Consider the following 11,403-nt stretch of genomic DNA (forward strand, 5'->3'; position numbering starts at 1 on the left):
GCTTTTAAAATATAACTATTATAAAATATTCTTATTTATAAAAAACTCGAAACTATAACTAAAATTCAAATTAAAACTCGTCCAAAATTTTACTAGCTCCATCAACAGTATATAATAATCTCCAAATGTAAATTCTTTTAAAAGAATTACTTTTAAAATATAACTATTAAAAGTAGTCTTATTTGCAAAAAAAAATAAAATTAAAATTATAACTAAAACTCAAACTTGAACCTGTTCAAAATTTTAGTAGTTTCATCGGCAGTTGCAATATTCTTCAAATATAAAATCAGATCATCTCTATAACTTTTAATATCTATGACATTCAAAACCTATAAATAAAATAAAATTTTAATTATTACAAATATAAAATATATAAAATATTTAAATAATAATAAATATAAAAAATAACAATTACTTAATTTTCCATAAATTTTTGCTTATTTATAAAAAAGTGATCAAGCAATCCTATTATTAAAAACACATGTCTTTAAAGGTTTTTGTGAAACATGTGACTCAAGTGTAACATAATTTTATAATTAAAATTTTATATTCCAATCTAAGCTTTCTTAAGTGGTGATCTTTATCAATTTTATTTTTCAATCCTTGAAAGTACTTATCACAAATCTTCTCCCTTAAAATCAAATTACCTCCCTAATGAATTGACTACTTCACTTTTATAAATCAACTTAAAAAAAAAAATTGATCAACATTCTATCCATAAACTTAATAAAAAAAAATCAAAAGAAATGAATCATATATAATATTACATTATAACATATATAATAAAGAATCAAATTTTTATACATGTGTGTTGTACGCTGTTAATTAATATATAAATATTATAATTATAATAAAAATAACTGTTTATAAAAAATAATATATAAATTAAGATTAATAATTAAATATAATTAGGTAATGTGAATGATAACATACATTTTTTCTATCTTTAATTTTGTATAAGTTTTAAATTATTTCTATAAATATATAAATTAAATTAAATTAAAATTTTTTTTGTATATTAAAAATTCTTACATGTAATGCCAAAACAAACTCTCAAACTTTAGTTCTCGCAGTTTTTGCAACCAGATAATGCTGCGAAACTTTTTTTTAACAACAAAAGCTCAATGAAATTATTCTCCATCTTTACCTTCTTCCAACTTCTCTCTTTTACAACCTAGTAAAGTAGTAGTCCATTTTATTATACTTGAAAATTTTAGTGACAATAAAAAAATTATGTTAGTGATGGTGACAACATTTTTAAATTCTAAAAATCACAAAATCTTTATATACAAAAACCCTAAAATTAGTCATATCTACAAAAAAGCTCTTAACCATGACTCGAACTCGAAGTAAAACTCGTTCAAAATTTTAGTGGCTTCATTAGTGGTCCACAATAATCTCCAAATGCGAAATTGTATCTTCTCTGCAACTCTTTCACATCTAGAATATTAAAAACCTATAAATTAAATAAAATTTTTAGTTATTACAAATATAAAATATTTAAATAGCAATAAATATAAAAAATAATAATTACCTGATTTCTCATGATCTTTTGCTTGGTTAAAAAAAAGTAATTCAACGATACTCTCATAAAAGAAACACATGCCTTTGGAGGGTTTGGTGAAGCCTTTCATAAAAGAAACACCTCTTTTAAGGCTTTGGTGAAACCTATAACTGAAGTGGATCGATTTATTCGATGAAACGTCTTATAAAAGAAACATGTCTTTAAAAGTTTTAGTGAAACCCGTCACTGAAATTGAACCGATTGATTTTTCATATTCTAATATAAACTTTTTAAGTCTGGATCTCTATCAACCTTAACTTCCCATACTTAAAGCACTAATTACAAGGCTTTTCCCATAAAGTCAAATTACTTTTAGATCCATTAGATATAAAGCACTAATTACAAGGCTATTAATTAATATATAAATATTATAATTATAATAAAAACAAATGTTTATAAAAAATAATATATAAATTAAGATTAATAATTAAATATAATTAGGTAATGTGAATGATAATATACCTTTTTTCTATCTTTAATTTTGTATAAGTTTTAAATTATTTCTATAAATATATAAATAAAATCAAAATAAATTAAATTAAATTCAAAATTTTTTGTATATAAAAAATTCTTACATGTAATGCCTAAACAAACTATCTATAAAACAAACTTTAGTTCTCACATTTTTTACAACCAGATAATATTCTAACATCACATAATTCTTACCTTCCGCTGCAAAACTTTTTTTTAACAATAAGAGTTTAGTGAAATTATTTTCCATCCTTACCTTCTTCCAACTTCTCTCTTTTACAACCTAGTAAAACAATTGTCTATTTTATTATACTTGAAAATTTTAGTGACAATCAAAAAATTACGTTAGTGATAGTAACAGCATTTTTAAATTCTGGAAATCACAAAATCTTTATATACAAAAAACCCACAAATTAATCTTATCTACAAAAAAACTCTAAACCATGACTCGAACTTGAAGTAAAACTTGTCCAAAATTTTAGTAGCTTCATTAGTGGTCCACAATAATCTCCAAATGTAAAATTATATCTTCTTTGCAACTCATTCACATCTAGAATATTAAAAACCTATAAATTAAATAAAATTTTTAGTTATTACAAATATAAAATATTTAAATAGCAATAAATATAAAAAATAATAATTACCTGATTTCTCATGATCTTTTGCTTGGTTTAAAAAAAGTAATTTAACGATACTCTTATAAAAGAAACACATGCCTTTGGAGGGTTTGGTGAAACCTCTCATAAAAGAAACACATGTCTTTTAAGGCTTTGGTGAAACCTATAACTGAAGTGGATCGATTTATTTGCATTTTCATTACATTTGATAGCATTTTTGTAGTGATTCTCTTCATTTTTATTGTTCTAAAAATTTTCATTGTTTTTTGTGTTCTTGATTCTAAATTTGATCCAAGCATTCAAAAAACTACTCCACAGTTGATTTTGAACTAAAGGATCAAAGAAATCAAAGCAATCCACAATTTGAAACCAAGTTGGAGGTTCGGTCAACTTCCTCCACCATGACCGAACCTCCTCTTGGCTCCTCCCTAAATGTTTTCCTTGTTTCTTTTGCTATCTATGCATACTTGGTTAATTTTTCATTTGTTATATGTTTAGTTTATGAGTTAGTTTTGTGGTATATAATGGTGTTTGACTTGTGTTTCTTGTTCACATGATTTTCTTACTTTGTTAGTATGTTATATGTTTGATAAATTGTCCTTGAAGAAAAATAGCCTTGAGTTTGTCTTTATTGGTGTCCGATGTAAGCGTAAGCATAATGGTATGAGAATGTAAGTATGGAGATATCGTGAACATTGGGCCATAGAAGTTCTATAGGTTGGCCGAACCATGTTGCTTCACTTGGGATGGATTTTGCTTTGCTTTTTATGTGTTTGATTGAGTATATGTTATGTTGTTCATGTTTTTCAAGTGTTGAGATTGAATTTTCAATGAAGGAAATGTTGTTTGGATGATTGATTTTGGTAAGTTTTGAAATTGTTTGGTGAAATTTTGATGAACATAAAAGAAAATTGGTGGAACATTTCAAAAGTTGGAAAAGTTTTACGTTTGATCTACTTCTTTTTATAATTTTCATGTATTACACGTTTTTGATATTAAGGTTGAAAGCACTTTAAGTTGTAATTATGTTTTTAAAGTCATACATAACATTTTTGTAATTTTCACAAAACCCCAAAAACAATTTTTTGTGAAACCCTAAATTCGGACCTCAAATCCAAACCTTAAATCCTAATTCTCAAATTCAAACCTTAAATCCTAAATCATAAATCTAAACCCTAAATCATAAACCTAAACCTTAAACCCTAACTCTAAATCTTAAACACTAAAACCTAAACTTTACGTATCTAAAAGAAAAGAAGTATGAACACAATGAAAAATTAAAATCGTGCAATAATTGTGCTCATTTACCCCTATATTATTGATTGTTGTCTATTGCTTCTGTATTATAGTGATTATTGCTTCAGGTGTAACAATCTGGTGCACAAGGATTTGCGGGAACGAAGGTGTCGCTCTACAATTTCGCTCTATCATGAAGGTTTTGCTTTACAACTTTGCTCTACCGTTAAAGTTTTGCTCCTCAACTTTGCAAGCGCTAACGATTATACAAGCCAGTTGAAAACCCCCAGTACCATGAGGTAAAGGTGGATAATTGTACAAGTCAAAAGGGGTCATTGACCGCCCAAAATTTTAAGAACAATCAAATTTGTTAAGAGAATGAAATAATCTATATGCTTTGTTTTTTTATGGGAATACATTATACCCATTGACACATTTAAACCAATTAATAATACTCTAAAATTCAAATGGCATATTTGTGAAAGATTAATAAAAATGTCTTGTAAAGATGTATTTTTGGACAATGAAAATCCGTTGACCTACTATGGGTCATACAAAAAATTTTGTTACTTTGGCTTTGCTTTAGTGTTTATGATCATAGGTGCTAGCGTATTTTATGTATTATAAATTAAGAGGGATTAAAATTATATTATTATTTTTATTTGTTATACCAATCGATTATTACTTATAAAACTTTAAAATTACGATATTTCTTATAAGAATAAAGAAGTGTATATCACCTACAATCATAATCATGTACACTTAATAAAAGTTAAATTAACTTTATAATTTCTTCATAAGACTCTAAATCTATAATTAGGTATTAGACATATATTTTTTTTCTTTTTAATCAACTGCAACTTTTTTTCATATAATCATCGCATTTAATTTTATTTTAGATGTTTTTCTCCCGTTATAATACAATTTTTTTGTCAATACAAAATTTAGATTTGGATAACTTTTTAATAGGTGATTGACCAATGATGATTGATGGTGGCTATTAGTGACTGGTTGGTGGCCAACACAATTGTGACGACTGAATATTTTGGCATATTCATAATCATTTTGTTTAATTTCTTCCTTCTACTCAATTCTAAACATAAACTAACGAAATATAAATAAAATTTACTATATTCATAATTTATTTGTTTAATTAAAAAAACATTAAAATATTGTTTATGATCTTTCATTAATTTTAAATTAATCTTAATAAATAAATATAAATAAACAAAAATGAAATTTATATTTATTCATAAACTTATCTTTGACAGTTATGCTAACTTAGACTATCAACAACAAATGAATATAATATAAATGAAAAATTTTTGTTTAATTCTAAAATATGTTTTATGATCGATTAATCTTTTATTAAACATAATAAATGAAGATAAACCACTTTGACCAAAATCTAACCAAGTTCAAATCTAATATATTTTTTTAATTTTGACAAGGTTTTAAAATTGAAATTTGAACCAATTTGATCAAAATATCATAAAGTCAACTCTGAAAAAATCTAGTCAAACTTTGTCAACAAAGTGAAAATCAATCAAAATTGGTTAAAATTGACCAAATTCCATAAAAACGAATAGAACCCGAGCCAATCCTCAAAATTCACAATCAAATTAAAAATTAATGTGGTTTAAAATTGAAATTAGTGATTTTTAAAGCACTAAAAAGTTAGATTGCACTTTGGGATGTGCAAAATCACCAAAACACCCTTAGGAGTATTTTCATAATTTGATTTTTTCGAAGTCAAATTTTCATGAAATCTACCAGATCATAAGTGAATTTTTTTTATTGATTTTTGATGTATTGAAAACCCATATCATACATTGGAAGGTGTGAAATTACTAAAATGCCCCTTAGGGGTGTTATCGTAATTTGACATTCCCGAGGTTGATTTTTTATAAAACCTTTCAAATCATGATTTTATAATATTTGATAATTTTTAGCGCATTTAGAGTCACAGCAGTACCCTAAAGGCATAAAATTACCAAAATACCCCTTTAGACGTATTTTTGTAATTTGACCTTTTCGAGATTAGGATTTTCATGAACATTTTCAGATCTCAATTTTATAATATTTCATGATTTTTGGTGCTTGAAAATATAGAAAATGAGCACAGAAACATTGATTTCTAAGAAATTGACTTAAATACCAAAAAATTTATAATAAGGGTAAAATGGTCTTTTCAGTGATTTGAGGGCTGTTAAAATATTGCCTTGGCAGTGTTTATTATGGATTGTTAGATCATACTAGGGAAGTTAATCCAATGGTTAAAACTCATACCTTGCGACCAAAAAAAGATGAAATTTGAGCCACTAGATGTATTTTAATCCAAGGGTTTGGGAGATATTTTCACCATTTTGTGGGCTGCCATTAATGTGGGAAAAACAGAGCAGAAGGGTCTGGAAAAACGCAGAAAACAGGGGAGAAGAAACGAGGAAAGAACGTGAAGGAAAAAGAGAGGTAAAAAAAAGAAAAAATTCTTTTAAGTTTTCTAGCTTAGAGGTATAATCTTTTTATTTTTTTCATATTGCATTCCTTGCATTTTCATTACATTTGATAGCATTTTTGTAGTGATTCTCTTCATTTTTATTGTTCTAAAAATTTTCATTGTTTTTTGTGTTCTTGATTCTAAATTTGATCCAAGCATTCAAAAAACTACTCCATAGTTGATTTTGAACTAAAGGATCAAAGAAATCAAAGCAATCCACAATTTGAAACCAAGTTGGAGGTTTGGTCAACTTCCTCCACCATGACCGAACCTCCTCTTGGCTCCTCCCTAAATGTTTTCCTTGTTTCTTTTGCTATCTATGCATACTTGGTTAATTTTTCATTTGTTATATGTTTAGTTTATGAGTTAGTTTTGTGGTATATAATGGTGTTTGACTTGTGTTTCTTGTTCACATGATTTTCTTACTTTGTTAGTATGTTATATGTTTGATAAATTGTCCTTGAAGAAAAATAGCCTTGAGTTTGTCTTTATTGGTGTCCGATGTAAGCGTAAGCATAATGGTATGAGAATGTAAGTATGGAGATATCGTGAACATTGGGCCATAGAAGTTCTATAGGTTGGCCGAACCATGTTGCTTCACTTGGGATGGATTTTGCTTTGCTTTTTATGTGTTTGATTGAGTATATGTTATGTTGTTCATGTTTTTCAAGTGTTGAGATTGAATTTTCAATGAAGGAAATGTTGTTTGGATGATTGATTTTGGTAAGTTTTGAAATTGTTTGGTGAAATTTTGATGAACATAAAAGAAAATTGGTGGAACATTTCAAAAGTTGGAAAAGTTTTACGTTTGATCTACTTCTTTTTATAATTTTCATGTATTACACGTTTTTGATATTAAGGTTGAAAGCACTTTAAGTTGTAATTATGTTTTTAAAGTCATACATAACATTTTTGTAATTTTCACAAAACCCCAAAAACAATTTTTTGTGAAACCCTAAATTCGGACCTCAAATCCAAACCTTAAATACTAATTCCTAAATTCAAACCTTAAATCCTAAATTATAAATCTAAACCTTAAATCATAAACCTAAACCTTAAACCCTAACTCTAAATCTTAAACACTAAAACCTAAACTTTAAACCTTAATTTTGAACCTTAAACCTCAAACCTTAAAACACTAATAATAACTCTAATATCCTAATCCTAATATTGAATCTTAAACCATAAACCCTAAATTATGAACTTAAACCCTAACCTTAAACACTAAACCTAAAGTTTAAACCCTGGATCCTAAAACTTAACCCTAACTTTAAACCCCAAATCTGTACTATCAATAATAGTTGGAGGTTTTATTTGATATTTAATTTAATTTCTTTTATTTTAAAATTTCAAAATAAATATATATACATATATGTATATAAGTTAATAAATAAAATAAATTACATGTTAATTATTTTGTTTTGATTTTGTGCTTATGATTTATTATGATATTGATTTATTTATAATATTTTGATTAATATGTCATTTTGCACAAACTCTGTATATGCACTTACATGCATGAACTCTAGACTCCAACTCTGTTAATTTTAGGAGGAAGTGAAGTAGTTATGCTATTATGAGGTGATAACCTCCGCATTTACTAGCGAAACACTTCTACTCATATTGAACGCTTTCCGTTAATAATCTGTAATGGGTGAGGATCGGGGAGCCTTATTAGTTTATAATAGATGATGATGTAAGAAAATACTCTAGGAACCTCTAGACGTGTAAATCCTAACCCAGCATATCATAAACCTTAAGGATCTAGTCACGAAAAATTCAAGTCTTGTAAAAATGGTTTTTATGCCACAATTTTGAAATTTTGCAAATGGTTTTTTCTGCCCAAAATTGTTCAAAAATGAAATGTTTTAAGCTTCAAAATCCTTTATAACTTACATTTAACTCTGTGAAAAATTAAAACCAATGCAAGTTTTACTATGTTTCTTTATTTGAGCAAGTTTAAAACATTGGATTCAAGGTATTTAAATTTATTTCCGTTTAAAAACCTGTAGAAACAGTGCTTTCGCATTTTAAAGCTTGACTCCAGTGAAAATCATTTTTAAAGCAAAACATAAAATTTTAAAAGCATTAGGCTTCGAGTGTTCCCCTTACAAACTGCTAAAATAATTTAGCACACAATTAATCACATCAAGCACCAATAACAACTTCACAAATAATATCCAAATATGAAGATCATTCATATGTAATTCCTCAACTCTTTAGAGCGCCTAAATTTGTATCTAAAAGAAAAGAAGTATGAACACAATGAAAAATTAAAATCGTGCAATAATTGTGCTCATTTACCCCTATATCATGTTTATGTATGCATAAGAGGAGCTTTTTCATTTATGTTCGGGGAAGCCGGATGGATGTTATACAATATTCTACTAAATAAATATCCGTGACATCTAAGTGTTGAAAAAAAAATAGATAAGATTTGGTCTTGGCCTTGGCCCCATCGAATCTAAAAAATCTTAGTTTTTTGAATATACAAAGATAAAGAAGCCATTGCAATTGCCAAGGATGGAGCTGTACCATCCTCGAGAAAATTACCAAAAGTTAAGACACTATATATATTTTATTATTTTGTTGTATGGTTGTTATATTGTTTGTTTGTTTTGAATTATTTTATTTTCTTTGTTTTTTTTTTTGGACAAGTTGTATTTTCTTTGATTTTGCGAGTGATGCGAATGTCTTTTTTTTTTATGTAGCATGCATATTAAATGTCTTTTGCAATTAATTCAAATTCAAAGACCTTTTTTTTTCTATTTTTATTTTTTGTTTAATTTTTTTTCTAAAATCTTTGTTTAAAATTTCAAGATTCACTCTTCACCAAAAATGATCTCAATATCTTGTACAAAAATGGTCAACTAATCTTAAAATTTTTTCAAAAGAATCACAAAATTGTCCCACATAAAATGTTTTCATAATCAATTAAAAAAATTGAAAAGACATAACTTCTAAATCTCTTGTAAATTGATGATTACTATTTAAAATGCTTATGGATGGCATGATTGGCAATTCAATTTTTTACTAGTGAGCATAATTCAAAGAAGGCTCCATAATTACCATTTGGAATATTTAAACCTCAAACCTTAAACCTAAATTTTAAACTTTAAATTTAAACCATAGCCTTAAATCTCAAACCAAAACCTTCAGCCTCAAACCCTAAATCTTGATCCTAAATTCCAAACTTTAAACCTTAAAGCTTAACACTAAATCATAAACTTAAATCCTAAATCTTATACTGTAACCATAAATCCTAAACTTAAATCGTAAACCTTAAACTTTAAAATATAACCATAACCTTAAACCTTAAAACCTTAACCAGAACCCTAAACCTTAAATCTTAACTATGAACCTGAAATATAAATCCCAAACCTTAAAATCTAACACTAACCCTAAACCATAAATCTAAACCCTAAACTTTAAACCTCAAACCCTTAAATCTATCCCTAACCTTAAACTCTAAACCCTAAATTTTCAATCCTAAAACACAAACTCTAAACCTTAAACATACACTTTAAACCCTAAGCCCTCAAACCTTACAACTCTAAGCCTAAACTTTAAACCCTAAAACTAAATCTTAAACCCTAAATCCTAAAACATAACCCTAAACCTTAAATCGAAACTCTAAACCTTAAATTTTAATTCTTAAAATCCTAACCCTAAACTAATAACCTAAACTATAAACCATAAATCACAAACTTAATACTTAAACCCTAATCAAAAATTATAAATCCCAAACACTAAAATCTAACCTTAATAATAAACACTAAACCCTAATTGTAACCCTAAAACCTAACCTTATACCTTAAATTTAAACCTTCAACCCCAAACCCAAACACTAACCCTAACTATAAACCCAACCTTAAACCTTAAACCTAAAATCATAAACCTAGACCCTAACCTTAAACCCAAAGCCTAAACATTGAACAATAAACCTAAAAAACTAACCCTAACCTAAACCTAACCTAAACCTTAAACCTTAAACCGAAACACTAAACCAAAACTTAAACTTAAACCCTAAATCGTAAATTTTAAAACCTAAACCCTAAACTCTAACCTTAAACCCTAACCCTAAACCCCAAACTTAAACCCTAAAGTTTTACCCTAACCTTAAAACCTAAAACCCTAACCCTAAACCCTAAACCTTAAATCCTAAACCATAAACTTAAACCCTAACTTTAAACCATAAACCTAAACCTTAACCCTAAACACTAAACCTAAACCTTAAACCTCAAACCTTAAAACCTAACCTTAACCCTTAAACCTTAAACCTTAAACTTAAACCTATACCTTAAACTATAAACCCCAAACCCTAAAACCTAACCTTAACTTTAAAACCAAAATCATAAAACATAAACCCTAAAATTTAAAACCTAGCCTTAACCCTAACCATAAAGCTAAACAATAAACCCCAAGTCCTAAAACCAAAACCCAAAACCCAAAACCATAAACCTAAACCTTAAACCATAAACCATAATCCTAATCCCTAAACCCTAACTTAAACCCTAAACTTTAAACCTTAAACCATAAATCGTAAATAGTAAACTCTAAAACCCTAATACAAACTCCAAACCAACTGCCCAAAGGATATGGTGACTGCTGATGTATCGGTGGCCTTCATATCTTTTTCGTGCCTCAGTAATTTTAACCAAGTCAATGACCTCATCAGTAAATGAACCAAAAGGACCATACTCTAAAGCACTAGCAACAACCATAGAAAAATCCAGATCTGTAAAAGTAAAATGTTAAAACAATTTAAACATAAGCAATATGATACCCATAATACACCGAAGCATGCAATTATTGTCATTATTACAAGTTTATGACCACTTTAGAAAATAAATATATGAGACGTACACTGTCATATCTCCCGCCTGAAAGTGAAAGCATTGAACAATTTGTTCTGCAAGCTACTTCCTCAAGTATATCCTCCAAATCGACAAACATTAAATGTGTCTTTATATCCAGTATGCCAATATCCCATAAAGCTTCACGACGCAATGCATCTG

This window comes from Durio zibethinus, chromosome 7 (genome assembly GCF_047325235.1).
Source record: "Durio zibethinus cultivar Kanyao isolate XHJ-2024 chromosome 7, ASM4732523v1, whole genome shotgun sequence".
Lineage (NCBI taxonomy): Eukaryota > Viridiplantae > Streptophyta > Magnoliopsida > Malvales > Malvaceae > Durio > Durio zibethinus.